The sequence below is a fragment of the Schistocerca americana genome, chromosome 10, assembly GCF_021461395.2.
Source record: "Schistocerca americana isolate TAMUIC-IGC-003095 chromosome 10, iqSchAmer2.1, whole genome shotgun sequence".
NCBI lineage: Eukaryota > Metazoa > Arthropoda > Insecta > Orthoptera > Acrididae > Schistocerca > Schistocerca americana.
In genome coordinates, this window is record NC_060128.1 from 56,348,069 (window position 1) to 56,374,648 (window position 26,580).

Consider the following 26,580-nt stretch of genomic DNA (forward strand, 5'->3'; position numbering starts at 1 on the left):
AACCATTTTTCAACTATGCGGCTGGAAAAAGATCCCGCAAGAACGTGACCGACGACGACTGAAGAGAATCGTTCAACGTGACAGAAGTGCAACCCTTCACCCGCACATTGCTGCAGATTTCAATGTTGGGCCATCAACCAGTGTCAGCGTGCCAACCATTCAACGAAACATCATCAATTCGGGCTTTCGGAGCCGAAGGCCCACTTGTGTACCCTCGATGACTGCACAACACAAAGCTTTACACCTCGCCTGGGCCCGTCAACACCGACACTGGACTGCTGATGACTGGAAACACGTTGCCCGGTCGGAGTCTCGTTTCAAATCGCATCGAGCCGCTGGACGTGTACAGGCATGGAGGCAGCCTCACGAATCCGTGGACTCTGCATGGCATCAGGGGGATGTTCAAGCTGGCGGAGGCTCTGAAATAGTGTGCGGCGTGTGCAGTTGGAGTGATATGGGGCACCTGATACGTCTAGATACGACTCTGACAGGTGACACGTACGTAAGCATCCTGTCTGATCACCTGCATCCACTCGTGTCCACTGTGCATTGCGTCGGACTCGCGCAATTCCAACAGGACAATGCGATACACCACATGTCCAGTATTGCTACAGAGTGACTCGAGGAACAGACTTCAGACTTTAAAAACTTCCGCTGGCCATCAAAACTTCCCAAGGATGAACATTATTGAGGATATCTGGGATGCGTTGCAACCTTCTATTCAGAAGAGATCTTCTCCACCCCGTACTCTTACGGATTCATGGACAGCCCTGCAGAATTCCCTCCAGCACTACTCCAGACAGTAGTCGAGTCTACACCGAGTCTTGTTGCGGCACTTCGGCGTGCTCACGCGGGCCCTGCACGATATTAGGGAGGTGTACCAGTTTCTTTGGCTCTGCAGTGTAATTACTATAATAAACATAGATATTGAACAAACATTCGAAAATTACGACTTCCTAGTTTGAAGATACATAGACTCACTATATTAAATTAAATGCACAAATAGAAGAAAGTCCGTCCATTCTTCGCTGCTTTCCTCGAGAAGTTATAGCTGGTTGAATATTACAAAAAAATCACCAGCCTTGTCCTATTGATTCTAATTTTTTGACTCTCTGCTCAAAAATCATCTTGCAATCGGGGATCATACCAGTACTTGGACAATACGAGCAGTCAGTGCTGAAAGCTAAAACAGAGGCTGAAGAAGCCTGTTTTTCGTGTTAATTTGTCCCTTTTCAACGGCTACACGCACATAGAGTCTTGTCGTCTTGATATCTATTTCTGTTGTCAGTCGAATGAGCTACTAACTTTTAAATGTTCTCATTATACTGCGTGACAAGTCTGTTGTGGTTTCTCTCGTTTTTTAATCTTTTAAAGGAAATGCAGCATTCTACTTCTTTCATGACGCCCTTCGTAAAATACTTCGAGACTGGGGATGGCGCCATTTGTAATACAGCTGTTGCCCGGCCGCTAGAGTGGGAAAGTACCACGTGGAACAGACCGGCCGAGTCGTGTGCACGCGTACACGCCACGTGGCAAACAGGTACATTGTTACATTAGCAATGCTGCACAAATTATTATGCTATGCGTTTGTTGCTGCTTTCTGTAGGCATTGTTATAAAATAATGGCAGATCGCTTTTTCTGTTTCCTATAATAACGCAAGATTTCGAAGCAGTGCAAATATTATAAATAAAAATTACTCGTTGTTTAAAAAAGGTTCATTTGAAAACGAAAAATTTCAGCACTACTGGTAAAGGTACCAGATCCCAGAACTAAAAGTGATACACAACATAGAAAATCTATCTCTGAATGACATAAGTTAGCCCTGATTGAATTAAAAAAAAAAAATCGAAATATTTAGTCCTGCCTCTATTCTGCGCACATATAGACAACGCGTTGCAGTACTGTTCTGTCTTGCGCGTCGCTATATTAAAGCTGCAAATTACTGTGTCTACACAGGTACACTCGTGAGCTGTAATGAGTTCTCTGTTAGTTGCAAATCGAATTATTTTCGGTAGACACTTGTTTTCTTTTCTACTTCTGAAAAAAAAAAACCACGATCAATTAAAAATTGTAAGGGAATGATAGGTCATAAATGAAATATGGGCATAAATGACAACACTAACTTTTTTTTGTGTATTGTGAAAAAATGCTCATGGGTGATTTTAAAATTGGTGAACGCCGTACCATCCAAACAATACACTTCCCTATCTTTCAAATTTAGCAACGCTCAGTACAATAACCAAGATAAATCTACATCTACATCTACATACACACTCCGCAATCCACCATACGGTGCGTGGCGGAGGGTACCTCGTACCACAACTAGCATCTTCTCTCCCTGTTCCACTTCCAAACAGAACTAGGGAAATTGACTGCCTATATGCCTCTGTAAGAGCCCTAATCTCTCTTATCTTATCTTTGTGGTCTTTTCACGAAATGTAAGTTGGTGGCAGTAAAATTGCACTGCAGTCAGCCTGAAATGCTGATTCTCTAAATTTCCTCAGTAGCGATTCACGAAAAGAACGCCTCCTTTCCTCTAGAGACTCCCACCCGAGTTCCTGAAGCATTTCCGTAACACTCGCGTGATGATCAAACCTACCAGTAACGAATCTAGCAGCCCGCCTCTGAATTGCTTCTATGTCCTCCCTCAATCCGACCTGATAGGGATCCCAAACGCTCGAGCAGTACTCGAGAATAGGTCGTGGTTTATAAGCGGTCACCTTTACAGATGAACTACATCTTCCCAAATTCTACCAATGAACCGAAGACGACTATCCGCCTTCCCCACAACTGCCATTACATGCTTGTCCCACTTCATATCGCTCTGCAATGTTACGCCCAAATGTTTAATCGACGTGACTGTGTCAAGCGCTACACTACTAATGGAGTATTCAAACATTACGGGATACTTTTTCCTATTCATCTGCATTAATTTATCTATATTTAGGGTTAGCTGCCACACCTTCCCGTACACCACAGCATCATCAGCAAACAGCCGCACATTGCTATCCACCCTATCCAAAAGATCATTTATGTAGATAGAAAACAACAGCGGACCTACCACACTTCCCTGGGGCACTCCAGATGATACCCTCACCTCCGATGAACACTCACCATCGAGGACAACGTACTGCGTTCTGTTACTTAAGAAATCTTCGAGCCACCCACATACTTGGCAACCAATCCCATATGCTCGTACCTTAGTTAGGAGTCTGCAGTGGGGCACCGAGTCAAACGCTTTCCGGATGTCAAGGAATATGGCATCCGTCTGATACCCTTTATCCATGGTTCGCGAGATATCATGTGAAAAAAGGGCGAGTTGCACTTCGCAGGAGCGATGCTTTCTAAAGCCGTGCTGATGCATGAACAGCAACTTCTCTGTCTCAAGGAAATTCATTATATTCGAACTGAGAATATGTTCGAGAATCCTGCAACAAACCAATGTTAAGGATACTGAACTGTAATTTTGAGGATTCGTCCTTCTACCATTCTTATATACAGGCGCCACCTGCGCTTTTTTCCAGTCGCTCGGGACTTTACGTTCGGCAAGAGATTCGCGACAAATGCAAGTTGAGTAAGGAGCCAATGCAGTAGAGTACTCTCTGTAAAACCGAATTGGAATCCCATCAGGACCTGGCGATTTATTTATTTTCGACCCATTGAAACACGTATGTTGTGTGGCGGCGATGGCGAGGCATTGCAGAGTCTCTGACCAGAGAGCTATTTGTCGTTCCTAGTCTGCGCTTGACCGCGCGAGAGTGCGGTTGCGATCGAGTTGCGAGAGAGTTTAGTTGTGTGTGAGGAGTCGGCGGGCGTCGACATGGCACTCTGGTCAAGATTCAGGACGAGGTATATTTTTTAAATAAGGTAATGAAGCAGCATTGCGCACATCTGATAATGTAATGTAAATTAACTGTAACTAATTTGTTCAAGAATCGACCCAATAATAATTTTGTTTTCAAACCAACAATTTTTAACAAAGAGTCCTTTAATGAAAGAAATATTTCCCTTGCTATTCCTTAAAGAAAAGTTTCCCTTAAATTCAAAATTTTTGCAATGAATTTCCTCCAAGCTATGGCGAAAAATAAGAGCAGATGCACTTTTACTAAGGTAAGAATTACAGTTTAATTAATGAACAGGGCCTAAGATCGACATTTCGGTCTATTTGTGTTTTCATTGTCACAGAGATTTTATTATCACTGAATTGACTTTCACATTTTTGTGGGCAACTTATACCTGGGTCAGATTGCTAATTTTCATTTAATTGTCATTGTCTTTAAAGTTAATTGCTGTGAGGTTACACTTAGCTCTATGTCTATTCACATTTAAAATATTATTATAAAAATTTCCGTGGGAAGGTTACACTTAGCTCTATTCCCATTAACATTTTTTAAATATTGCCCTTCCTAATTTTTGCGGGGAGGTTACACTTGGCGACACCCGGTCCAGGATCGTATTTCGTTGAGAATCTTCTGAAACGTAGCCAGATATCTGCTCTTATTTGCTTAAATATAATTAGCATTTGGCGCAACGCTTTTACTAATTTTATGACTTTCTTTCCTCAGATCATCGGCAATTGGTTGCTCTGTTGTATTTGTGTGTTGCTTTTGCATTGTGCTTATTTGTTTTGTGAATAATTGTGACTATTGTAAAAATGCCGCGAAAGACTGTGAATAGTGTATCGCGAGGTATTATGAATGAATTTACCGACTTAAACAACGTAACCGATAGTAATTGTGACACGCAGTGTAATGATGACAATCCTGCGTTCACCGACAATCAGTGCGTTCCAGCCACTAAAGATGATTTTTGTCTTAATGATGAACAAACGAACTCGGTTATGTCCTCTGTTGATTTGACGACAACTGATGACGCGGGGCGTTCTGTTGTAATGAGCGCTGCCCAGCTTAACACACCCGGTTTGGAAAATTCAAGTAACGTACTGGCAAATTTTTCTAATCAAAATGGACAGTGTACTGAAAGTACGACGGATTTGTTTAATTCCGAAATAGTGTCTGACAGTGTACATCCGACTGATAATCCTTTTTGTAAATTGCAGAATGACCAAATGGTCACACAAAGCGCGACAATTGCAGGTACACCACTAAACAGCACTGAGAATAGAAATGCTAGTTTTGGCTCGGATCAAATTATGGCACTATTGCTGCAACGAGTTAACCAAATTATTGAAAAACAAGACAACCTTAGTGAGGGTAACAAACAAAAGAGTGAAGATCTCAAACAACTTAGTGAACAGAATAAACAGCTTAATGAAAAATTAGACAACAATTCCAGACAGCTTAGCGAGCAGATTACAGCCGTTGCCGCGCAGTGCCATGACACTAAGGAACAGTTACGCGAGGAAATTGAGGCTTGTTCAAGAAAAAGCAGCGAAGAAATTAGATCTGTTGCTCAAGAATTAAGGGAAATGCAAATAGCTACAACAGAAACACTTAGAGACGAAATTAGCGGAGTCGCTAAACAATGCTCTGAAAAAGCTACACAATTACGCGACGAGTTTAAAGCAATGACAGCAGAACTTTCGCGCACAATGGATGAAAAGATTGACGCCAAATTCGAACAACAGAACACTCAAATTAACGAACGTCTTAGTCTTCACATACAAAACAGTGATACGCGTTTCCGCAAATTTATTCAGGATCAAAACAAAGTCAAACGTCAAGTCATGGAAACAATCACTGCTCAGAGACAAGAAGACAAACGTAAAATGTTTGCGAAGGCAAAAACGTATGTAGACAATAATATTGCCACAGTGTCCGACGAAATTAATACCATCAAACAGTCGAACACAGAATTACGTGACGAAATTACGGATCTTAAATCGAAAACAGACACATACACAACCGATTTTCAAACAGTGACCGACAGACTGGAACAATTAGAACTAACACAGGATTCCGATGTCGTCAAAGCTGACGTTAAAAAACTGAACGAAACTACACGTAAGTTGCAAAAACAGATTAATGCCTCCGATTCTAAAACCGATGATCAGGTAAAAATACTGACTGAAAAATGTGATGAATTGGCCAGTCGTATTGATGTTATCGAAAGTACTAATGACAATAAATCAGACGATACTTCACCGGTTTCATTTAATCAAAGACCTGAATTTCAAAATTTACAGCAAACAATTAATGAGATCGATTCATCTAATAACACCTTACGAAGAAAATTGTCAAGCTTACAGCAAGAGGTAACAGAGATGAAAAATATTTCTGCAGACGCCACTTTGCGAACATTTGTCAGAGTCACGCAGCGCGTATAATTTGAGCAATTTACAGAGACTACGCGACTTAAAATCTGAAAAGTTACATAACTTGAAATCCGAAATGACACAGACAAACAGATTCACACACAAACCTGAACGTGTTATCAAATTCCGTGACGAGAACGTAGATTACGAGCAGTTTTTATCCGTAATAAAATCTAAGGAATTTAATAATGACAGAGCACAGATACACGATTTGCACTGTATAAGACAATTTATTTTTGTACTTTCACCGCTATTACCTGTAATGCAGAAGCTAGCTTTGAACCCGATAAGACAATTTGCTATTGTACTTTCAACAGCATTACCTGTAATGCAGAAATTGGAATTAGCAAGAATACAACAATTTGCTTTTGGATTTTTACCGCTATTGCCTGCAATGCAAAAGCTAAAATTTATTTGCAGTGCGTAATAGACCTCAGAGGATTCATTACGCTTTAATGAATATGTGCTGTAGCGTGCATAGGGCCCCGAGCTGTAGTAGTGCTGTTTCATCTTTAGTTTTCTGCACTGCTGCCTTCTCTTCTACTATCCTTTATACACTCCTGGAAATTGAAATAAGAACACCGTGAATTCATTGTCCCAGGAAGGGGAAACATTATTGACACATTCCTGGGGTCAAATACATCACATGATCACACTGACAGAACCACAGGCACATAGACACAGGCAACAGAGCATGCACAATGTCGGCACTAGTACAGTGTATATCCACCTTTCGCAGCAATGCAGGCTGCTATTCTCCCATGGAGACGATCGTAGAGATGCTGGATGTAGTCCTGTGGAATGGCTTGCCATGCCATTTCCACCTGGCGCCTCAGTTGGACCAACGTTCGTGCTGGACGTGCAGACCGCGTGAGACGACGCTTCATCCAGTCCCAAACATGCTCAATGGGGGACAGATCCGGAGATCTTGCTGGCCAGGGTAGTTGACTTACACCTTCTAGAGCACGTTGGGTGGCACGTGATACATGCGGACGTGCATTGTCCTGTTGGAACAGCAAGTTCCCTTGCCGGTCTAGGAATGGTAGAACGATGGGTTCGATGACGGTTTGGATGTACCATGCACTATTCAGTGTCCCCTCGACGATCACCAGTAGTGTACAGCCAGTGTAGGAGATCGCTCCCCACACCATGATGCCGGGTGTTGGCCCTGTGTGCCTCGGTCGTATGCAGTCCTGATCGTGGCGCTCACCTGCACGGCGCCAAACACGCATACGACCATCATTGGCACCAAGGCAGAAGCGACTCTCATCGCTGAAGACGACACGTCTCCATTCGTCCCTCCATTCACGCCTGTCGCGACACCACTGGAGGCGCGCTGCACGATGTTGGGGCGTGAGCGGGAGACGGCCTAACGGTGTGCGGGACCGTAGCCCAGCTTCATGGAGACGGTTGCGAATGGTCCTCGCCGATACCCCAGGAGCAACAGTGTCCCTAATTTGCTGGGAAGTGGCGGTGCGGTCCCCTACGGCACTGCGTAGGATCCTACGGTCTTGGCGTGCATCCGTGCGTCGCTGCGGTCCGGTCCCAGGTCGACGGGCACGTGCACCTTCCGCCGACCACTGCCGACAACATCGATGTACTGTGGAGACCTCACGCCTCACGTGTTGAGCAATTCGGCGGTACGTCCACCCGGCCTCCCGCATGCCCACTATACGCACTCGCTCAAAGTCCGTCAACTGCACATACGGTTGACGTCCACGCTGTCGCGGCATGCTACCAGTGTTAAAGACTGCGATGGAGCTCCGTATGCCACGGCAAACTGGCTGACACTGACGGCGGCGGTGCACAAATGCTGCGCAGCTAGCGCCATTCGACGGCCAACACCGCGGTTCCTGGTGTGTCCACTGTGCCGTGCGTGTGATCATTGCTTGTACAGCCCTCTCGCAGTGTCCGGAGCAAGTATGGTGGGTCTGACACACCGGTGTCAATGTGTTCTGTTTTCCATTTCCAGGAGTGTATCTATCAAAACAGCTCTTTAACTATTGCTCTATGTAGGATTAAGAATATGTACTGAAAACCGGATATGACAAATTTTTACCGAAAGTGACAATTTTCATTAGGCACTCCAGAACTACCACAAGAATATTATAACAGGTAAAAATCGTAATCATCAGTATGTGTAAAATTAACTGCAAACGCATTTTTTGGTAACAATAGACGGTTTTCACCACAACAGCATGAAAGTCAGCCGCTTAGCATACGTAACCAACAATGCAGTCTACAAGGTCAACCAAACTTTAATGTTTCGCCGCGTGCACGTATAGTCTCAGCTCCAACAAATAGTAACGCACGGCAACAAAGAAATAACTACGTACAGACAACACACAATTTCAACTCGTATCGCAATGCGCCGTATAGAAATTACTATCATGACAGACGTAAAAATGATGGGCACAATTTTCAGCGTACATTTAATAACAGTCGATCTTATGAGCAGCAACAACATCAGCAACAACATATTATCATGAATGAACCAGACAATAGACGTCATCCATAGCGTAATACGTCAGGAAGAAATAACAGAACTGTTCAAATAGTCGAAATGCCACAGCATCTTCCCGAAAATAATAACACGTATGATAGAATTTAACCGGATACAGCACAGAATTGCATATTCCAGTAACGTAAGCCATAATTTTAACACGCAGAATCTTGTTCACGAAAATGTTATTAATTTTGACGCCATCCGACACACGTTTGCATGAAAGAAATTATCACGACGTACGTAGATGACATTCTTATTGCAGAAGCTAACTGGTCTGAACACAATGTGATTTTAGAACGACTGTTGCAAACTTTTCATGCACAAGGACTCACAGTTAATCTCAGTAAATCGCATTTTGGTAAAACATCTATAAAATTTCTTGGACACGTAATTTCAGCAGAAGGCATTGCGCCTGACCCGGAAAAACTTCAAGCTTGGCTCAAATGGCTCGGAGCACTATGGGACTCAACTGCTGAGGTCATTAGTCCCTAGAACTTAGAACTAGTTAAACCTAACTAACCTAAGGACATCACAAACATCCATGCCCGAGGCAGGATTCGAACCTGCGACCGTAGCGGTCTTGCGGTTCCAGACTGCAGCGCCTTTAACCGCACGGCCACTTCGGCCGGCAAACTTCAAGCTCTACGTGATATTACTGTTCCTACGACAAAAAAGCAACTACGCAGTTTTTTGGGCTTAATTAACTTTTTTCGCAAATTTATTCATCATTCTGCTTTAGACACACCTAGATTATGCCATTTAACAGTAAAAACAGTATTTGGTCTTGGGATAAGCAAGCACATTCTGAATTTGTGAACCTGAAACATGCTTTGTTGAATGCTCCACTTTTATCGCACCCAGATCTTACTAGAAATTTTTCCATTGCCACCGACAGTTCCAATACCGCTTTAGGCGTACATATTTTCCAGGAAATTGAAGAAGATGGCTCAACAGTAATTAAAAACATCGCATTTGCAAGTCGCATTTTCTCACCTGCTGAACGAAATATTCCGTTACAGAACTGGAAACGTATGGGCTTTCACGAGATTTAGGCACTTCCTTTATGGCAGAAATACCACCGTTTACACAGACCACAGAGCGATACAATTTTTACTTTCGGCTAAATTCACTCACGACAGATTAAGCAGATGGAAACTTTATTTACAGGAATTTAATTTTACGATTGTTTACATTCCCGGCACACAAAATGTTATAGCAGACGCACTATCGCGCTCTCTCAGCAACAATCAGCAAGACGTAGCAACCAACTTCTGCAAAGCAAATTTCAGTGTCATGTACATTCAGCAAGTTGCATTTGAAAATTTTATTTCGTCGTCATTACAGGACGTAGCAAAAGAGCAAAGTAAAGATAGCGTGTGGAGAGAAATTAAACACCTTTGGCAAGATAGGAATAATGTTACGATTAGAAACCATTACACTGTACGCAATGACATTCTATTTCGCCGCTCTCATCCTGACAGCAACAATTGGTTATTATGCATTCCTGACGAACTGGTTAACAAATTAATATGGTATACTCATTTAAGTTACGCACATTACGGAGGCAGAAAATGTTTTCTCATACTGAGACAGAACTGTTATTTTACCAACATGGAAAAACGTGTACGACGAGTTTTAGCGTCATGTAAAATTTGCCAGAAAGCTAAGTCAGACACCACTTCACATATTCCTCCATTATATCCCATTGTACCTGTTAAATTAAGACATATGGCCGCAGTAGACATTTTTAGTCCAATTCCGAGAACTAATAGAGGTTTTTGCTACATTTTTGTCGCTGTTGAACTCACTTCAAAATTTGTTACTTTCACTCCGTTACGCAAAGCTACTGCTAAAACTGTTTCGAAAGCATTTGTAAAACATTTTCTATTTCATGTAGGGCATGTGATGAGAGTCATTTCAGATAATGGATCAGAATTTCGTTCTGCTATATGGACACGGATGTTACGAGCTAGAAACATTTCTCCGATCTATATATCCAAGTACCACGCTTCTTCGAACCCTTGTGAACGATTAATGAAAGAAATTGGTAAACTGTGTAGAATATATTGCCACAAAAGACATATTGATTGGGACACACACATATTCTCATTCCAAGATGTAATTAATTCCATTCCAAATGAATCCACTATGCTATCTCCGTCTGTTATACTGAAAAACGTTGAACCACCAAACAAAATTAAAGAATTAGTAAACTTCCCTACCTGTCGTCGACTAAGACACCACGAAATAATTGACATTGCGCTGAACAACATCAAACGTGCCGCAGAGCGCCGGAGAAGACAGCAAAAACAGGTTTGTACGCGCCGAGACTTTCACATTGGACAGAAGATATTAGTACGAACACACTATTTATCCAGCAAATTAAAAGGTAAGTGCAGTAAATTTGAACTTCTATACGCAGGTCCATATCGGATTCGCAGTATTCCTCACCCCAATGTAGTACACGTCGAAACTCTGAGAACCAGAAAATCGAAAGGAAACCACCATTTATCCAACATAAAACCCTTTATTGAGTGAACATACTTTACGATTTATCACACTGTAATACATTTTCCAGATATTTATGTGAACAATTATTGATGATTATCGTATATTTTCTTGGCAAGTGCCCGGCAAGGTATGGTTAGCAGGTCGCTTTTCTTGTCGTTACACATCAGACCGTGCACGTTTTTCCATTTTTTATGTATGTACAATTGTTTTCATGTTTTGTTTGTATGCACTGTGAAATAGTTAAGATATAACACACACCAGTTGACTTTGACATTTTTTGCCCTATGACATCTCAAGATCGTGACTGTTTTACATTTTTTTTGCTGCTGCATTGTGATATTCTGTGTACACTTTTTGCGTTTGAACACTGTCTATGCTTTTGACATATTACGTTTTCTGTCATGATATGCTGTATGCTTAATTGTGTCACCATTAACCAGTCATTATTTAGTGGATATATGATTTAAATGCAAGACATTAATCTTTGTTCATCATTTTCAGAAAGAAATAACGTGTAAAGGAAATAAATTAAAGAGAAATGGGAATTTCAACTGCGGAATGATCGAAAGAAGACGCAAACCTCGTGAGGAAGAGTAAATGGATCAGAATTAACAAGCATTAACAAGAATATATTATACACATCGTAGAATAGCAGTCTTAACTAATTTTTTCTTTCAGAATACAAAGCGATTGATGCTGGCTGTCAGACAGAACCACACATCTTAGTCTTAGTGATGAAATATGCTAGAGATAAGGAATAGTTGTGTAATGAGTAATGAAGTGATTTTTTGCAGATGATAATGAATGCTGATGAAGAGTAACGATGAAGAATATGCTACTATGAATAATGAAGTTTTTCTTTACAGGTGATGATAATAATAAAGTTATGATAATATGGATAATGAAGTTTTTCTTTACCGATGAGGATGATGTTGAAGTTTATGTATTTATGCTATGTAGTTATTTAAGTATTTCTTGCAGTTTGTTTTGACAGTATGTTTTATATCGTATGGTATGATGACTGAAGGTTTGGAAAGGACAGCTATGGAACACATTTTTATACACATTTCACTACCTGTTAATTCGAAGTTCACTACTTTTCAGCATAGTCTGCGTTTCTTCTTTCAGCTCAATAATTCATTTCGTATTTTTTTTTTTTTTTTGAAGAGAAGCTTTTCATGATACTTACTAAACTTGTTACTTATTATACGTGTTCTAGTACTTGCATTTTTATTTTTTACCCATTTGTGTCTATAATTTATACTGCCTTGTTACTTAGCCTTGCTACAGCTGACTCATGACGAATGACGTTACCTATCCTCATTTGCAGCAATAGGTCAAAAGCAAATATTGTTATGCCTCAGCAATTAATTATTGATCCCAACGCAATGCATTGCTAGCACAAAAAAAAACAATAAAAAATGTATTACCAGTCCCAAATAATGTTACTAGTTTAAGAAAATTCTGAATAATACTGATCAGCTCTGAATAGTATGTCAGTTCAGTAATGACTTCTTTATGATACAAAAAAAAAAGGAATATATATATATATAAAATAATGCTTTGTAACTGGCTAATAACTGCCACTGTTTATTGTAATGAGACTACTTATAATGCCCATGATTATTAATGCTATGACTGTAATTAACTGATTTTTAATCATGACTTCTTAATGGTGTGTATCACCAGTTTCAAATAATGCTACTCATTTAAGAGAGTTCTGAATAATACTGAATGATGAACAATGTTTTATACTATTCAATACTTGCTGGCCATTAAGTGCTGATAATTAATATAACTAAATGAATTATGTTATTAATTAGCTCCTGTTTTCAATGATGACTTTTCATGTTCTATGACTGGCCACTGAGTGCCAATAATTAATGTCACTAAATGAATTATGTTATTAATTATGCCATTAATTAGCTCCTGTTTTCAATGATGACTTTTCATGTTCTATAACTGGCCACTGAGTGCCAATAATTAATGTCACTAAATGAATTATGTTATTAATTATGCCATTAATTAGCTCCTGTTTTCAATGATGACTTTTCATGTTCTATAACTGGCCACTGAGTGCCAATAATTAATGTCACTAAATGAATTATGTTATTAATTATGCCATTAATTAGCTCCTGTTTTCAATGATGACTTTTCATGTTCTATAACTGGCCACTGAGTGCCAATAATTAATGTCACTAAATGAATTATGTTAATAATTATGCCATTAATTAGCTCTTGTTTTCAATGATGACTTTTCATGTTTTGGTAACTGGCCAATGAGTGCCAATAATTTGTATAACTCAATGTATTATGTTAATGCTAGGCCAATAATTGACTCTTTTTTTTTCTTTCAATGGAGACTTCTGATAAACATTATTCTGTCATACTAAATATGTTTTGTAACTGGCCAAAGACTGCCGCTGTTTATTGTAATACGATTACCCATGATGCCAATAATTTAATTTTATGAACATTATTCTGTAATACTAAATACATGGTACAGAAATGTTCAATAACTAGGCTATGAATGCTGCAAACTACTAATGTAATTCCTAATGAAGACTAGTATGTGACGTAATGTCCTTCACCTTCTGACCTCACTACCCTGAATTACTGCAATATCCATTTGTCCTGTACATCCTTCTGATCATGGAGCACTATATTTGGTTTCTGCACTAATTCTACGTTGGTGTGCCTTGTAAGAGCGTGGTGTTGACACGACATGCTGTCCACCACCGTGAGCGATGGAGACGTTATTATGGTCCCACTGTTTGGTGTACCTGATGTACTGCCAAAATGATAACATGGAAGATTACTAGGACATTTCAGTGTCTTGGCTACGCTGATAAATACTAATGGAAAAAGAACTTCAAATTGTGTCACTTGGTGTTGTACTTCTGTGGAAAGATATGGACTTTCAGAGCAGCTATGTGCAATCTAAAGTGCTACAACCATGATGCAATCCTTCCCTTTCCTATCCTAATTCTTGTCACATAGTGAAAATCATTTTTTGCTAACATCATTTATGTTCATGGCCTATACATTTTTTTCGATTTGCTGAACTCCAATGCAAGTACACTTATGTCACTTGTCGACATGATTTTTTGCCATTATGTTTATTTGTTTTGAAAATGCTAAAGACATTTTTCGATCTGTTCTGAAGTACAGTATATGTGCACTCTTGTCTTTTATATTGTATATACATTTTTCTGATTTGCTGATACGCTCTGTACTCATTGTATACATTTTTGTCATTGTCTAATTCATGTACTATATCTGTATATATGCTGTAACTGTAAAGTTAATTAGTTAAAAAAAATTTCTTGCGATGGCAAGTCCAAATGACTCACCATCGCTGCCAAATTTTTGCCCCTCCCAGTGGAGGGTTGTGAAACACGTATGTTGTGTGGCGGCGATGGCGAGGCATTGCAGAGTCTCTGACCAGAGAGCTATTTGTCGTTCCTAGTCTACGCTTGACCGCGCGAGAGTGCAGTTGCGATCGAGTTGCGAGAGAGTTCAGTTGTGTGTGAGGAGTCGGCGGGCGTCGACATGGCACTCTGGTCAAGATTCAGGACGAGGTATATTTTTTAAATAAGGTAATGAAGCAGCATTGCGCACATCTGATAATGTAATGTAAATTAACTGTAACTAATTTGTTCAAGAATCGCCCCAATAATAATTTTGTTTTCAAACCAACCATTTTTAACAAAGAATCCTTTAATGAAAGAAATATTTCCCTTGCTATTCCTTAAAGAAAAGTTTCCCTTAAATTCAAAATTTTTGCAATGAATTTCCTCCAAGCTATGGCGAAAAATAAGAGCAGATGCACTTTTACTAAGGTAAGAATTACAGTTTAATTAGTGAACAGGGCCTAAGATCGACATTTTGGTCTGTTTGTGTTTTCATTGTCACAGAGATTTTATTATCACTGAATTGACTTTCACATTTTTGTGGGCAGCTTATACCTGGGTCAGATTGCTAATTTTCATTTAATTGTCATTGTCTTTAAAGTCAATTGCTGTGAGGTTACACTTAGCTCTATGTCTATTCACATTTAAAATATTATTATAAAAATTTCCGTGGGAAGGTTACACTTAGCTCTATTCCCATTAACATTTTTTAAATATTGTCCTTCCTAATTTTTGCGGGGAGGTTACACCATTCAGCTGCTTCACAACCCCAGGGACGTCTATCGCTATGTCCTCCATACGGGAATCTGTACGAGGTTCAAACGGCGGTATGTTTGTACGATCCTTCTGCGTGAAAGATTTCTCAAATGTTAAATTTAAAATTTCAGCTTTCGTTTTGCTGTCTTCCGTTGCCAGGCCAGACTGATCAGCGAGTGCCTTCGACCCACTTACCGATTTTACGTAAGACCAGAATTTCCTTGGGTTTTCAGCAAGATCTTTTGCTAAGGTATGAAGGTGGTAGTAGTTGAATGCTTGGCGCATCGCTCTTTTTACAGCAGCACGAATCTCTAGTTGGTCCGATGGCGCAGCAATAATGAAAAAAAAAGAAAGAAACATCAATATTATATTTACCTCTGACATTCCACTACTGGTATACACTTAGTTCCATTAAACTTCCTCCTTCAGAAATCAGTTTTCGTTACAATCTTGATATAATCATCTTCATTAAACACATTGATAAATTGAGTCTTTACATTTGAAACATAACATTACAATTGCTTCCGCACTCCAACAGAGCTTAACATTATGTGGTCCTGCGCCTCCGCGCACCTCAAAGAAAGTAACCTAACTTCTGCGACACAGCTTTACAACATCGTTGCTCGCTCACAATCGATTCAGATACCAAAATTATACCTGACACCTATCAAAGGCGCGGTTTTGAACTTTTTCTTCGGAGGAGAGTTGGTGTGGCGCCACTGCACGGATTGCCGTTTTGTTTCCGGTTCGAAGTGAAGAACCCACGTTCCATCGCCTGTGACGATGTCGGACAGCAAATTGTCACGGTGAGCCTGGGAACGCGCAACCAACGCCGCGCAGGTCGTCATTCGCTGCCCTTTAAGGCCGGTCCACACGCAGCGATTTGTCTGCGCAGATATCGGTGCAGATGTCTGTACATGCAAAAGATCGCTGCAAATGTGTTGTGATGACACGACACAAATTCCAATCTACTACTCGCCTGCCATCTGTCGGTGTAGAAAAGAAATATCAGTGGCAAGCGACTACATTCGCTGAAAACGTCAGAAGTTTAATTAATTTATTTTGAAATTTAGGAATTGAAGAAATTCTGTTGTGGTCTGTGTTCGCAACTTGTGCTGCAAAAAACATTTAGACAAAACACAGGAAACAGAGAGAGCGATCGAAATGGTATACATAGTGGCTGGTAAAGCGAAAGCATTTTTCGCACGTACATTTTCTGCGAGAGTTGCAGGGCCACCCTAACGACTGGCGTAATTATTTACAGATGGATGTCGAAACTTATAATTGTCTCTTCACTCTCGTAACCTCTCATATATAATATTTTTGCTCATGAAGGATCACAATATTTTTCTGTTTTAGAAGTGTTATACTACAAACTTGGCTGGTATATTTCATCCACTCCAACACCAGATCTTCGAGATTTTTGAACTTTTGATAATTATTTACAGTAAACAGTACACAACGATTTTTATTATTACCGTTTCTCAGTTCGCCGGTGCGTCAACTTCTTGTAATTTTTCAATTAATGCATTGTATGCAGCCCTCTTTTTGTTCCTGCCACTGTACTCTTTACTTTTAATCGTCCACAAATATGGGTCATTTCTATAAAGTTCAATGAATTCACTGATAAACTGTCTAGAACACTGACGAGTATCAGCCATTTTAATGCCCTGTGCGCACAAAGACAAACACTAGACTGAACAAGCAGCTGTTTCGCGCCAGATTTGCGGCGATCTCCTGTCCACACGCTCCAACTTGTCTGCGCAGATGTGGTTTGTACCCACATATTTGAGACGATTCGCTCAAACCTCCAACTCCGGCTTCGAGGTTTGCACACACCTCATGTAGCTGCAAATCTCCTGTCAGCACGCAACGATCTGTCTGCTTAGGTGAGATGTGCGCGGACATTGGCGCAGGCAGGTGGTTGCGTGCGGACGGGCCTTTACGTTCTTCCATCGGGCGGCGAGGAAGCTAGCGGGCCAGCCCTCCAGACCTGGTGGACGAGTGCGTCGCCACCTCCAGCTGAGCAGCGGCGTGTTCGGCTGTGAGCCGCCCATCGCCTCGAGTGGGAGTGCCCGCACGCTGCAACGCTGCAGGCTGCGCGCGGCCGCCCAGCACGCGGGACGGGCGCAGCGCCCCCACCTACAGGAAACTACAGGGGCTGAAGCGGGAACATTCCTCCACGTCCCACAACAAATTCCACACTTTTTCAGCCGAAAATGGCCAAGGAAAAATTGTGTTTCACTACTTATTGAACGCCCCCGGTCTAGCCATCCTGGATATACTCGTTGGGTTACCAAACGTCCCCATTTATACAGTCGTATTCGCTTTTCCGACATTTACTGTAGCGTCCGCCCACTTTTTACGTTTTCTGCTAAACCGCGTATTTTTTAGTTTTGAAAATTATGATCTTTCGATTTTTGTTTTCAACTCGTGTCGTCAATAATTTGTACACTTCTTACTTCGGTTACAGAGTTACTGTGGTGTCACCGCCAGACACCACACTTGCTAGGTGGTAGATTAAATCGGCCGCGGTCCATTTAGTACATGTCGGACCCGCGTGTCGCCACTGTGTAATCGCAGACCTAGCGCCACCACAAGGCAGGTCTCGTGATACGAACAAGCACTCGCCCCAGTTGTACGACGACATTGCTAGAGACAATACGGACGAAGCCTTCCTCTCATTTGCCGAGAGACAGTTAGAATAGCCTTCTGCTAAGTCCATGGCTACGACCTAGCAAGGCGCCATTAGCCTTACCTACTTTGAGAGTTATAGTATAAATGTCTCAAGAAGAACGCTGTATTCATCACATAATAAAAGTTAAGTATAAAGCAGCTACGTACTTTTCTTGCTACCATTCAATAGTTATCCTGTTCCAGAATTGACGCCAGTCGGCGTGTGTGTACGCGTGCCTTTCTTTAAACCGGCAACCTCAAGTGGCGTAACAGTCTTGTTACGTCACTACAGATTGTCGACGAGTCTACAAAGGATCTTGTGTTTTACTTTGCTTACATTTATTTGTGTCATGGCTTCGCCACAATCTCCAGATGTACTGTCCGAATTTTATCGCTTGCAGAATCAGCAGACGCAGGCGTTATTGGATGCCCTTGGACAGCTCGTCCAGGGTCAACGTGCGCTGCACACCGATGCGGCCGCCGCCGCTTCATCGCTACCGCAGCCACAACATGCTGTTGCACCTCAATTCCGACCCTTTGATGCAACCCACGAGTCCTGGCAAGAGTGGTCCCGTCAGTTTGCCTTCCACCTCGCCGCCTACAGAATTCAAGGTAATGAGCGGCAGCCGTTTTTGCTTTCTTGTGTCGGTGTGTCCACCTACCGTGTGATAGTGAAATTGTTTCCCCGATGCGACGTAGCAACTCTGTCCTACGAGGAAATTTTGTCTGCTTTAGATGCCTATTTCAAAGAAACGGTTAATGTGGTTGCAAAACGGTATACGTTCTTTCGTACAAAACGTACGGCCGGTCAAACTAATAGGGAGTGGGTAGCAACATTGCAAGGACTTCCTAGGGAGTGTTCTTTTGACTGTGACTGTGGTCTTTCTTATTCAGATACAATGGTACGTGATGCAATTGCACAGAACGTTTCTGATGTTCGCATACGGGAGCAAATTTTGGAACTAGTTAATCCCTCCCTTCAACAAGTGATAGACATATTGGATAGACAGGACACACTTGACTGTGCTCAGGAATCTTTTGAAACTTCGCCAGCTGTGTAACATTAACCGGCCCGCCGGGCGCGCTCGCGCTACGCGGCCCGGTCAACTGCCCTCGCGTACGTCCGCACAGCTGCCGCCGCGCTCTAAGCCACGTGTGCCGCGCCAGCCCACAAATGCAGTGAAATCGTGCCCGCGGTGTGCTACTAGACATTCGCGTGAACATTGCCCGTCACGCCAAGCTATTTGCTTTTTCTGCAATCGGAAAGGACATGTTCAAAGTGTTTGCCAGAAAAAGCTCAGATCAGACAATCACAATCGTTCCAGGCCCTTTCCTTCGCGCCGGAATCGAACCAAGGACACTCAGGCTCGTGGACCTTCGCCCATGGACATTCATGTAGTAAATTCCGCTTCGTCCAGTGCCATTCTTTCTAACAGTGACTGTGTTCATCCCACAAAAACAGTGCGTCGACGTCGCCGGAAATCACGTCCATTAGCAAGTGATTCTGTACCAGTGTCTGTTCAAATTGCACGAGACAGTCGCTCTTGTCGTCAGCAGGACAATAAACTTTTTGTGGACTTAGACTTTGAAGGCAAAATGATACCATTCCAGCTCGATACCGGAGCTGCAGTTTCATTGCTCAATCACGACACGTACAAACAACTGGGCGCACCTCCGTTGCGTGCCGCAAATGTTAAGTTACATAGTTATTCAGGACAGACAATACCTGTGTTAGGACAGTGCACTCTTTTTGCAACATATAAAGGACAAACAAAACTTGTGTCATTTTACGTTCTTCGTTCTTCTACGGCAGTGAACTTGTTTGGCTTAGATTTATTTCAGTTGTTTAACATGTCTATTGTAAATCAGATCCTATCAGTCAATCAGACTGTGCCTTCAGACAGTGTTTCTCGCTTATGTGACGAATTTGCAGACATTATTGCACCGGGCTTAGGTTGCGCTAAAAACTATGAAGCACATTTGGAACTGAAGGTCAACGCGCAACCGCAATTTTTCAGAGCGCGCAATGTTCCTCACGCATTGCGTCAGGAGGTCGCAAGAACATTGAACAATGTAGAATCACAAGGTGTGAGTGAATGTGCGCAATGCCTCTTCTCTTTCAGCTCCGCTTCATCACGTACGCCGTACAGGTGTTCCTTTTCTCTGGACGACGGAATGCGTACGCGCCTTTCGCCGGTTGAAATCGGCGTTGCTTTCTAATCCTTGCCTTACGCCATTCGATCCCCAGAAACCCCTTTTTGTTGATGGTAGATGCATCGGATTTCGGGATCGGTGCTGTGCTTGCGCACAAAGTTGGCTCGCATGATCGCCCTATTGCCTTTGCGTCCAAATTGCTCTCGTCTGCGCAAAGAATTTACTCGCAGATAGAGGAAGAAGCTTTGGCCCTCGTGTTTGGTGTTACTAAGTTCCATGATTTCTTGTATGGTCGTCACTTCACCATCATCACAGACCACAAACCTTTGACATCGCTTTTTCATCCGACCAAGCCTGTACCTCCACGTACAGCGCAGAAATTCATTCGCTGGTCTATTTTCCTCTCGCAGTACCGCTACGATATCTTGTATCGGTCCACTGCTAAGCACGGAAACGCCGATGCGTTGTCCCGTTTGCCGGTTGCTGAGGATAAAGCATTCGATTCTTCCGAACTTGCTTGCCCGTTCATTGATTCGGAAACCGATGAAGTGGTCGAATCGTTTCCGATTGATTTTCGTCGTGTAGCTACAGCCACAGCTGCTGACCCTGTCCTTGCTACTGTTTTGCGTTTTGTTGCTACGCAATGGCCTTTGTCAAAGTCTCGGATCGAGGATCCGTTGGTTCGCCGACTTTTTGCTCACAAGGAGAGACTTTTTGTTCGACGTGGTGTTTTGTTGTTGCGTTCTGATAATGATCAGTCCAGAGTCGTGGTCCCACGTTCGTTACAGTCCTCTGTCTTACGGCTTCTTCACCAAGGACATTGGGGTATAGTGCGAACGAAACAACTTGCTCGTCAGCACTGTACTTGGTTCGGAATCGATGCTGCGATAACGAATATGTGTTCTTCTTGCATGGCGTGTGCCGAACAACAATCCGCACCGCCGCGGAAAGTCTTTGCATGGCCAAAAGCCACTTCCCCTTGGCAACGCTTGCACATTGATTTTGCTGGTCCATTCTGGAATGCTCGATGGTTGGTTCTGGTCGATGCCTTCAGTAATTTTCCTTTTGTTGTCCGGATGTCTTCCACGACGTCCTCCGCCACCATCCACGTGTTGTCTGCTATCTTTTGCATTGAAGGTCTTCCGCAGACTATTGTTCCGACAATGGCCCACAGTTCATGTCCGCAGAATTTCAGTCATTCTGCCAGGCCAATGGTATTCAACGTCTGACGTCCGCGCCGTTTTCGCCTCAGTCAAACGGTGCCGCTGAACGATTGGTCCGGACTTTCAAGTCACAGATGTTGAAGTTGAAAGAGTCGCATTCTCGGGAGGACGCATTGTTGCTCTTTTTGTCTTCGTATCGCTCTCAGCCCCGAGATGGTCGCTCGCCGGCTGAGTTGCTCCATGGTCGTCCTCATCGCACCTTGATGTCTTTGCTGCATCCGCCGCATCAGGTTCCTTTGCAGCGGTAGACTCCTGCTTTTGCTCCTGGCGACGTTGTATTTTATCGCACCTATCGAGGTTCACGGCGTTGGCTCGCAGGGCGCATTCTTCGCTGCCTCGGCCGCGCGATGTATTTGGTTTTGGGGGCCTCTGGTGAGGTGCGTCGGCATCTCAATCAGCTGCACCTCTGTCGTCGCACGGGTTCTGCCGCTCCCCGTCTGCTTTCAGCGACGGTGCGGTCCGGTCAGCGCCCTGGGGACCCATCTACTGGCTCGCCTCATCCCCAGGTGTTACCGACGATGCCTTCCATTTTGCCCCATGGCGACGCGCCGCCGCAGCAGCCGCCGCCGCCGCCGCCGCCGCCGCCGCCGCAGCCGCCGGTACTCCGGCCGGCGCCGCCCGCATTCGACGCTTCGCTGCAGCCGCCAAGCGCCTCCCAGGGTCACGCGCCGCCGATCGCTTCCCGTGACCAGCTGTCCTCCGCCATGGCACTCCCGCCCGCTCCGGACCACATGACGTCATCGCGCGTCGGCTACCCCGACGCAATGGAGGTCGACCCTTCGGCCCCTCCTGTTTCTTTACGGGCGCATACACCGCATGTTGACGTGCACCCTGGACTAGGTTTTCAGGCGTTTCCTAGCTCCCCTCGGACCGAATGGCCGGGTGCGGGTGGCACAGCCTTGCCTGTTGTTAGGCTCCCCACCTCATCGCATACGTCAACATGGGGTCCTCCCCACGGCGGGCGGAAGCCTTATCTCACGACCGTTCGCTGATCTGCGGGGGAGGAATGTGGTGTCACCGCCAGACACCACACTTGCTAGGTGGTAGATTAAATCGGCCGCGGTCCATTTAGTACATGTCGGACCCGCGTGTCGCCACTGTGTAATCGCAGACCTAGCGCCACCACAAGGCAGGTCTCGTGATACGAACAAGCACTCGCCCCAGTTGTACGACGACATTGCTAGAGACAATACGGACGAAGCCTTCCTCTCATTTGCCGAGAGACAGTTAGAATAGCCTTCTGCTAAGTCCATGGCTACGACCTAGCAAGGCGCCATTAGCCTTACCTACTTTGAGAGTTATAGTATAAATGTCTCAAGAAGAACGCTGTATTCATCACATAATAAAAGTTAAGTATAAAGCAGCTACGTACTTTTCTTGCTACCATTCAATAGTTATCCTGTTCCAGAATTGACGCCAGTCGGCGTGTGTGTACGCGTGCCTTTCTTTAAACCGGCTACCTCAAGTGGCGTAACAGTCTTGTTACGTCACTACAGTTACATCCATTGTTATATGCTTACAGTCCGTGTCTTATGCTAGTAATCCGTAAAAGTATAACAAGGGAACTCTCATGACGTCACTAACTGCAATCCGACATGCAGGATGTTGTTGTTGTTGTTGTGGTCTTCAGTCCTGAGACTGGTTTGATGCAGCTTTCCATGTTACTCTATCCTGTGCAAGCTTCTTCATCTCACAGTACCTACTGCAACCTACATCCCTCTGAATATGCTTGATGTATTCATCTCTTGGTCTCCCTCTACGATTTCTACCCTCCATGTTGCCCTCCAATAATAAATTGGTGTTTCCTTGATGCCTCAGAACATGTCCTACCAACCGATCCCTTCTTCTAGTCAAGTTGTACCACTAACTTCTCTTCTCCTCAATCTTATTCAATATCTCCTCAATAGTTACGTGATCTAAACCATCTAATCGTCAGCATTCTTCTGTAGCACAACATTTCGAAAGCTTCTATTCGATTCTTGTCCAAACTAGTTATCGTCCATGTTTCACTTCCATACATGGCTACGCTCCATACAAATACTTTCAGTTACTTTCCTCCCCAAATAGCAAAACTCCTTTACTACTTGAAGTGTCTCATTTCCTAATCTAATTACCTCAGCATCACCCGACTTATTTCGACTACATTCCATTATCGTTTTGCTTTTGTTGATGTTCCTCTTATACCCTCCTTTCAAGCATTGTCCATTCCGTTCAACTGCTCTTCCAAGTCGTTCGCTGTCTCTGACAGAATTACAATGTCATCGGCGAACCTCATAGTTTTTATTTCTTCTCCATGGATTTTAATACCTACCCCAAATTTTTCTTTTGTTTCCTTCACTGCTTGCTCAATATACAGATTGAATAACATCGGGGAGAGGCTACAACCCTGTCTCACTCCCTTCCCAACCACTGCTTCCATTTCGTGTCCCTCGAGTCTTATAACTGCCATCTGGTTTCTGTACAAATTGTAAATAGCCTTTCGCTCCCTGTATTTTATCCCTCACCTTCAGAATTTGAAAGACAATATTCCAGTCAACATTGTCAAAAGCTTTCTCTAAGTCTACAAATGGTAGAAACGTAGGTTTGCCTTTCCTTAATCTTTCTTCTAAGATAAGTCGTAGGGTCAGTATTGCCTCACGTGTTCCAACATTTCTACGGAATCCAAACTGATCTTCTCCGAGGTCGGCTTCTACCAGTTTTTCCATTCGACTGTAAAGAGTTTGCGTTAGTATCTTGCATCCGTGACTTATTAAACTGATTGTTCGGTAATTTTCACATCTGTCAGCCCCTTCTTTCTTTGGGATTGGAATTATTATATTCTTCTTGAAGTCTGAGGGTATTTCGCCCGTCTCATACATCTTGCTCACCAGTTTTCTCAGGACTGGCTCTCCGAAGGCTATCAGTAGTTCTAATGGAATGTTGTCTACTCCGGGGGCCTTGTTTCGACTCAGGTCTTTCAGTGCTCTGTCAAACTCTTCACGCAGTATCGTATCTACCATCTACATCCTCTTCCATTTCCATAATATTGTCCTCAAGTACATCGCCCCTCTATCGACCGTCTATATACTCCTTCCACCTTTCTGCTTTCCCTTCTTTGCTTAGAACTGGGTTTCAATCTGACCTCTTGATATTCATGCAGTATGTTAGTTGCCCTAAATATTACGTCCTCCCGGAAGTGTCTTGAGCAAAAATGCCAGATTGGGTCATTTACGGATGTAATAATCATTGTGATTATAGACTATAACATAAACTAATCACATTCCATACGCAAGCGGACTCGTTCGAGCGATATTTTCTTCAATATGTATGAATTTTGTTTGGTAAGGAAAGTTTAGAAAGGGACCAAATATAGTAAAATATATTCTCAGCATTTTCGGGAAGAGGACATAGCTCGAACATCTGTTTCGTCAGTCCGTATTGAGGGAAACGATGGCCTATGAAAGCAGCCTTTTCACATCACATACTTCTCTTCTTGAACCATGGACCTTGCTGTTGGTGGGGAGGCTTGCGTACCTCAACGATACAGATAGCCGTACCGTAGGTGCAACCACAACGGAGGGGTATCTGTTGAGAGGCCAGACAAACGTGTAGTTGCTGAAGAGGTGCAGCAGCCTTTTCAGTAGTTGCAGGGGCAACAGTCTGGATGATTGACTGATCTGGCCTTGTAACACTAACCAAAACGGCCTTGCTGTTGTGGTACTGCGAACGGCTGAAAGCAAGGGCAGACTACAGCCGTATTTTTTCCCGAGGGAATGCAGCTTTACTGTATGGTTAAATGATGATGTCGTCCTCTTGGATGAAATATTCCGGAGGTAAAATAGTCCCCCATTCGGATCTCCGGGCAGGGACTACTCAAGAGGACGTCATTATCAGGAGAAAGGAAACTGGCGTTCTACGGATCGGAGCGTGGAATGTCAGATCCCTTAATCGGCCAGGTAGGTTAGAAAATTTAAAAAAGGAAATGGATAGGTTAAAGTTAGATATAGTGGGAATTAGTGAAGTTCGGTGGCAGGAGGAACAAGCCTTCTGGTCAGGTGTATACAGGGCTATAAATACAAAATCAAATAGGGGTAATGCAGGAGTAGGTTTAATAATGAAAAAAAAATAGGAATGCGGGTAAGCTACTACAAACGGCATAGTGAACGCATTATAGTGGCCAAGATAGACACGAAGCCCATGCCTACTACAGTAGTACAAGTTTATATGCCAACTAGCTCTGCAGATGACGAAGAAATTGAAGAAATGTATGATGAGGTAAAAGAAATTATCCAGGTAGTGAAGGGAGACGAAAATTTAATAGTCATGGGTGACTGAAATTCAACAGTAGGAAAAGGGGGAGAAGGAAATGTGGTGTCACCGCCAGACATCGCACTTGCTAGGTGGTAGCCTTTAAATCGGTCGCGGTCCGTTGGTATACGTCGGACCCGCGTGTCGCCACTATCAGTGATTGCAGACCGAGCGCCGCCACACGGCAAGTCTAGAGAGACTTCCTAGCACTCGCCCCAGTTGTACAGCCGACTTTGCTAGCGTTGGTTCACTGACAAAATACGCTCTCATTTGCCTTCAGCTACGTCGTTTGCTACGACCTAACAAGGCGCCATTACCATTTACTATTGATGCTGTAAAACATGTATCGTCAAGAGCGATGTTCACCTATTATGGATTAAAGTTAAGTATTCTACAAGTTACCTCCTTTTTTCTGAAGTCTAAAACCCGTGTCCTGTTCCAGACCTCACGCCAGCCTGCGTGAGCTTAAACGCGTGCCTTTCGGCTTCCTCATAGTGGATTGGCTGTATTGCCAATCCACAACAGGAAACATAGTAGACTTGGGGCTAAGAAATGAAAGAGAAAGCCGTCTGGTAGAATTTTGCACAGAGCATAACTTAATCATAGCTAACACTTGGTTCAAGAATCATAAAAGATGGTTGTATACGTGGAAGAATCCTGGAGACACTAAAAGGTATCAGATAGATTATATAATGGTAAGACAGAGATTTACGAACCAGATTTTAAATTGTAAGACATTTCCAGGGGCAGATGTGGACTCTGACCACGATCTATTGGTT